This window comes from Phalaenopsis equestris, unplaced genomic scaffold, assembly GCF_001263595.1.
Source record: "Phalaenopsis equestris unplaced genomic scaffold, ASM126359v1 Scaffold000840, whole genome shotgun sequence".
NCBI lineage: Eukaryota > Viridiplantae > Streptophyta > Magnoliopsida > Asparagales > Orchidaceae > Phalaenopsis > Phalaenopsis equestris.
This window is the reverse complement of record NW_018165280.1, coordinates 619,075-625,074: the sequence shown is the minus strand read 5'-3', so window position 1 is coordinate 625,074 and position 6,000 is coordinate 619,075. Positions and strand designations below refer to the sequence as shown.

Sequence of the window (6,000 nt, the reverse complement as noted above, 5' to 3'; positions counted from 1 at the left end):
CAGCGTCGTTTTTTTGTTGTTCGCAGAGGAGATGCGGGTGAGGGAAGGTTGGCGAGCGAAGATGAGCCGGGGCTTCGGAGAGGCAGAGGAGGAAGAGGCGATCGGGATCGGGCGGGGGGAGGAAGGAGCGGAGGGCGGGGGGGGAGCGCAGGCGGCTTCGGTGCGGGGTGCGGGAGACGGGATCAAGCAGAGAGGAGGCGAGTGTTTCGAGCGAGGAAGGTTCTCGGTGCAGGGGGAGGAACGAAAACCAGAAGCTTTCGGTGGAGAGGGTTTCAAATCGTGTCGAAGAGACAGGGAGAAGGTGAGCGCGGGGTCGAATTAATGAAAGGAGCGGGGTCGAGAGCCGTTACTTGAAAAGCATTGGCGGGGAATTGAATTATTTCTTTTTAGGCACACTGCTTAAATGGAAAAGTTTAATGGGGGATTAATTGATAAATTTAAAATTTAAAATTTAAAATCTGAAATCGTTTAGCCTGTGTTAAGCTCGAGTCCAGCCCAAATTGCACCGAACCGCGCCCCGTTAAAAAAAAAATGTGCATCGATATTCGTGTCATTTATGCGCGCGTGTAACCCTAGCAATATGGGTGTCCTTCCTAGCTAAAATTGACGTTCCGAACGCTGACGTTCGGTCCGTTTCGTTATCTGGGGTCATCCGGACGAGTTAACTGACGGGCGAGTCGATTTAAGTCAAAATCGTGTGTGGTGTAGGGAGTGCGTGAAAAGCGGCGTTCGCGAGTAATCGAGTCACAAAGGGTTCACCTAAGGCTGTTGATCCTATAGGAACTCAATTTCGGGCCCTCTACATGTTGGTCCTTAGCCCTTGCAACTAAAAGTTGAGTGCTTGGAACCACTCATGCGAGTTCTTCACAAAAATGAGTCAAGAATTGGCTTGAAGTTCCACGGGAGGTGGGCTCCATTACTAGTCCACTAGGATGGTCAACAAGGGACTCCTAAGGCTAGATCCTAGGTTCTAAGAGTAGGAGACTAAGACCTCACTAAAAATGAGGTCAACAGCCCGCTCCTCTTTTTGGTTTGTTTCTTGGCTGATGCTATGCTAGCCTCTCTCTTGTATCCAAATCATCTTATTTAACTTTCACTCTCGGTTGATTCAACACATGAATATAAACAGTTAATACATATATTATAAATTATATAATACATAAGCCTTATGAAATACTTATCATATGAGTACTATGCTGTATACGAGAACTTGCTTTATGTGAAGTCACTTGATCACATTATTTGTCTCTCAAATCTTAAATGATTATGTTGTATATTACTTATTATTTCAAGCTAGTATTCTTTTTAAGCAAATTTGATCTTGACGGTTTGATCAAACTTTAACCAACAGTTAATGATCTTTAATTAGCTATTTTGTAATAATGCTATTCAATTAGCTTATTATCTTGGGACCTTCAACCGATGAAGTTATAACATTTGGACTTAGGATTGGATTGTTAAAATGGGGAAATGTTTTTTTGGATTATTATGTAAATATATGTTATCATGGAGATTTAAAATATAAATAAAATCTCCATGAGTCCAATGATCTTGTATGGATTTTAGTGTTATAAAATTTTAAAAAAAATGTCATAGTTTTAGTCCTTCTATGATCCTATTTTTAGTGGTGATCCAACGTGGAATCATCTCATACAAATTAGGGGAGTTCTCATCTCATTTTTACTTTTTTTGGCTTGTTTAGCCCATTGTACAGGCTTTTGAGGCTTCTGAGATTGCAAGGGCAGAGATTCTATAATCGTTCTTGGCGAGCTTCTGAGTTTCTTGAAATTTTTTTGTAACTCCATTTTGTGCCTAGTTTATGTTCTGCGCTACTTCTCTATTTACATTTTTTTTGTTCTTATTTATAATCATCATTCATCATTTCTTTTTCTATCTTGAAAATTTATATTCGATTTATCTTTGTGTTGCACTTGATCCCTTAAATGTCATATTAATCTTGTCTTTCTAGGATCCTATTAGGCCGAATTTTGACAAAATTCCAATGTCATCTTCGGCATAGGGGGAAATTAGGGAATGCTGGGCCTATCGCCATACCATGAAAGACATATATGGGTGGCGTGAGCACCATGGTTGGGTCTTCTACCCCATATAACCAAGAAAGGCCATGTACATAGAAAACTTTTAGCAAGAATATTTCTGTTGTGTCAAGAAAGAGTTGCATGCGAGTACTTAATTTTGATGGTTTAGATCTTCTCTCTATCTCACAAAGAAATAAGAGTATGCGCTTTCTCTTCACCGCACCAGGAAAGATATGTACAAGTTACCTAGACGAAAAAGAATATTATACTTTGAATTGTGATGTTGCTGACAAAAAGTTGAGGCTAGTCAACATGCAAGAAGATCATCAGATTTTAGCTATTCATTCTCTTCCATGATGCTTTATGAATTTCTGGTCTTATGGAGAATGTTTGCTTTCAATCTATAAAATATCTTGTAGCCTTTGCCAGCCTTATTTCAGAGTATAATTGGCCCACATTTGCCATATCCATTTCATCTTTTAACTCCTCCTCCATTTGTATTAAACCTGATAATTCCATTTCCATGCTAAGATGAAGCTCTTTTAACTCTAAAAGCTTTGTCATTATTTTTTGTAGGGGTGCCCATGTTCCAATTCCATGAGCCTTATACTACGAGGGCTCCTAGCCTGAGGGTAAATTTATAAGTCTAAGGGTAGGTTAATCTTTTATTATTATTATTATTGGGTATAAATTGGCTTGTTATTTTTAGGGTTAGGAAGATATGCATGAGATTGAGTTGTGAGTCTTAGGTTTAGGTTTTGGGAGAGATTTCTTACCTTCGAATTGTAGGAATTGGGAGAGATCGCCTACCTCTCTAATCGTAGGTGCTTATCTTTGTGTTTTTGTAGAGTTGTTGGATTATTGCTGTAAAATTCGTGTTTGCCCTAATTTCTACGTCGAATCGTACGAAATTGGTATCAGAGCTTTCAAATCTGGGAAATTAACCACTCAATCGTTGCGACCAAGATTTCTCGTCACCTTCTGCTTCGAGATTGCTGGAAGAGATTGTTGCGTAGGCGACCCCTACTTGGAAGCCAGATGAGATCGAGTCGTTGTTGGCGATACTGTAATCGGGATGGCTCTGACGCGAAGGATCGCGACTAATTGAGACTCGAAATTCGCATCTTTCTCGCTTTCCTTTGTTGCACGCAACGACTATAGGATCAGAACTCACCTTTGCTACAATCCTGAGCAGAACTTGCTGGGAATGCAACGATTGGGAAAAGCGGCGCACAGAGACCCAAAACTCCCATTTTTCTCTTCCTTCTGCGTTGTCTATGATATCCAGTTGCGATGAAAACTATATGGGAAGGCAGCCGCGAGGGATCACGACGCATAGGGACCTGAAACTTCCATTTTTTCTTCCTCTCGCACCGTCTACACGATCTAGTCGCGATTAGAGCTATCTGGGAAGGCATGCACAAAGGACCGTGACGCACCAGGACCCGAAACTTCCATTTTTTCTTCCTCTCGCATCGTCTACGCAATCCAGTTATGATCAGAGCTATTTGGGAAGGCAGGCGCGAGGGATCGCCACACACAGGGACCCAAAACTTCCTTATTCTAGGATTGCATCGATTTGTACGCGTACAGTTGCGGTAGGTGCTCCTTGGGATGCTACGACGAGATTGATGTAATATGGGAATATTGATTTGAGGTATAGTTGTGATGCGAGCTAGCTGACGAGGGACAACGGGAATTCAATGTGTAAAATTTGTTTTTACAACAACAACAACAAATTTTTATCCCACTAAGTGGGGTCGGCTACATGAATCCTTTTTCTCCATTGCAACCTATTGAGTGTCATATTTTAAGTTCTAATAAATTAAGTTCTAATAAATTAAGATAATTTTTTATACAGTATGCCCAAGTCTTTCTAGGACTACCTTTGCCCTTTTTAATGTAAGTCAAATCTAAAACATCTACTCTCCTAATCAAATCATCATATGGTCGATGTTTAATGTGACCCATAAAATTTGTCTTTGAGATCGAAAATTTTTCTGAAAGAGATGACATCAAAGAAAGTAGATGATATGGAGAAAAAAATGGAGGAAGAGATAAGTCAAAGGAAATTTGTGATGGAAGAGAGATTTACCACCATAGAGGAGAGATTTTCTTTTATGGAGAATCGACTGGATGATCGATTCGAGAATATGAAGGAAATTCAAGAGATGCTAAAGAGGCTTATTGAGATGCAATCTATGAATATGCAAATAACTCAATTTGCAAAACCTAAACAAAGGTTGACCGGAGAATCTGTGCCAAGGTCAAAAGAAAAGTTGATCGAATGTGAAGAACACGAGGAGGAAAACATCCACCATCTCGAACCTCCTCTTAGGGCTTCAATTAGGGGTGGATTAGAGATCTATGATGAAGGCAGGTGGGCCGAAACTTGGTAAAGGGATTTTACAGGAGGTAAAGAAACGATGAAGAAGATAATTGGGTTTAACACAAAACCGGCTCCATCCGCTGCGCGGTTGAGCGACCGTCGTCAGTAACACTCCAACAACAATAATTAAAAGCATTTGTGCTATATCAGAGCAACATCACCACTTTAAGAGGACCGGGAGTTTGGAAATAAGCGAATCGGATTCCGAGCTAGTTTTCTTTGATTCACAAGATGATATCTCTTGTGAGGATTTTCTACTGATCTATTCTTGGCTTTAGATGCCTACATCTTGTCTTCCTACGAACTGTGGAGGCTTCTTCCTCACTTGTTAAAAAAATCCCTCCTTTTGAGGGCTAAAGAGTTCTCTCTCATCCTGTTAGATTTGGCTTACTTTTTTTACTCCTTCCTTATGTGGTTGCTGAGACTCTCCTGGCAAAGGGATAAAGAAGGGGAATGATTGGAGTAGAGAATAACAAGAGAGATGGTTTAGAGTGAGAGTTAAGCATATTCATGTGAAGGGTTGTGGGTCCTATGGATGCCATTGCTGGTGAGCTCTCTTCATGCATTCCTTGATTTAGTGCCGAGAGTGATACAGGAGAGAAGGCAAACACGGTGAAATTTTGGAGTGATCAGAGTTGGGCCCTATGCGTGAGGAATGATTAGGAGATAGACAACAATGTCAAAGCGGGCTATTGCTATTGAGTTTTGAGTGGAGCGAGTGAGCGACTCGTGGGAATGAGAGACTACGAAAGAGAAGGAACGAGAGATGCAGAGCAGACTGTGGGTTTAGTTTAGATTATTTCTTTCAGCTCAATTTTTTTTTTCTTATAACAAACAAGATGGGTGATGCAAATGTGAAGATGGGAAAGGTGTTCCAGGATATGGAGTCAGGATGAGGGTATTTTAGGTACTTGGTAGTGATGACGTCCCAAATTTTATAATGATTTTGATTTTAATTTTTTTAAACAATTAATAAAAAAATAATTATTGTCTAAATTGACTCACATTATTTCAAAGCTTGTATATGTTGATTTAATTGACACAGCCTCGTGTGTTTGTTAAGTCAATCTTTTTGTTGTCGACTTGGGCAATATGGGTGGATTTTCGTTGCATTTTCATCTCTGGGGTGCATTGATGTGGTTCTTTTTGTGGAGCGTGTGATTGTTATATGGCATTGATTGTGGTCGAGGTATTTCAAGCCAAAATTTTCATAATGTCGTGCTTGTTGCCTGTCATTTTTCATTAGATTTTATTGAACCAGATGTGAAATCCTTTTTTTTTCATAATTTTGATGCTTCAAATACATCAACACAATTTTTTTTTGAACGAGAGCATTTGAGTGGTGCTTTGAAACCTATTTGAGCGATTCAGTGTTCATTGTTTGCCTTTTTTTTAATTATGGTAATTGGTCATTTTTTGTTGTGAAGCACGTATTGAGGTCAAGTGGTCAACAATTCATAATTTTTTATTTACTATTGAAGTCTCTGCAAGGGGCATTAAAATGACACCTTAGCTTGTTTTTGAAAATGCTTACAGAAATATATTCAAAATGTTGGTATCTAGTTTATGCTA

The 6,000-nt window shown here is 39.6% G+C and overlaps 1 protein-coding gene across 2 annotated transcripts in view; it reads left to right on the top strand.

Annotated features, from left to right (window-relative positions):
- Positions 1–6,000, top strand: part of LOC110031691 (putative ion channel POLLUX-like 2) — a 140,945-nt gene that overhangs the window by 12,941 nt on the left and 122,004 nt on the right. The window lies entirely within an intron of this gene.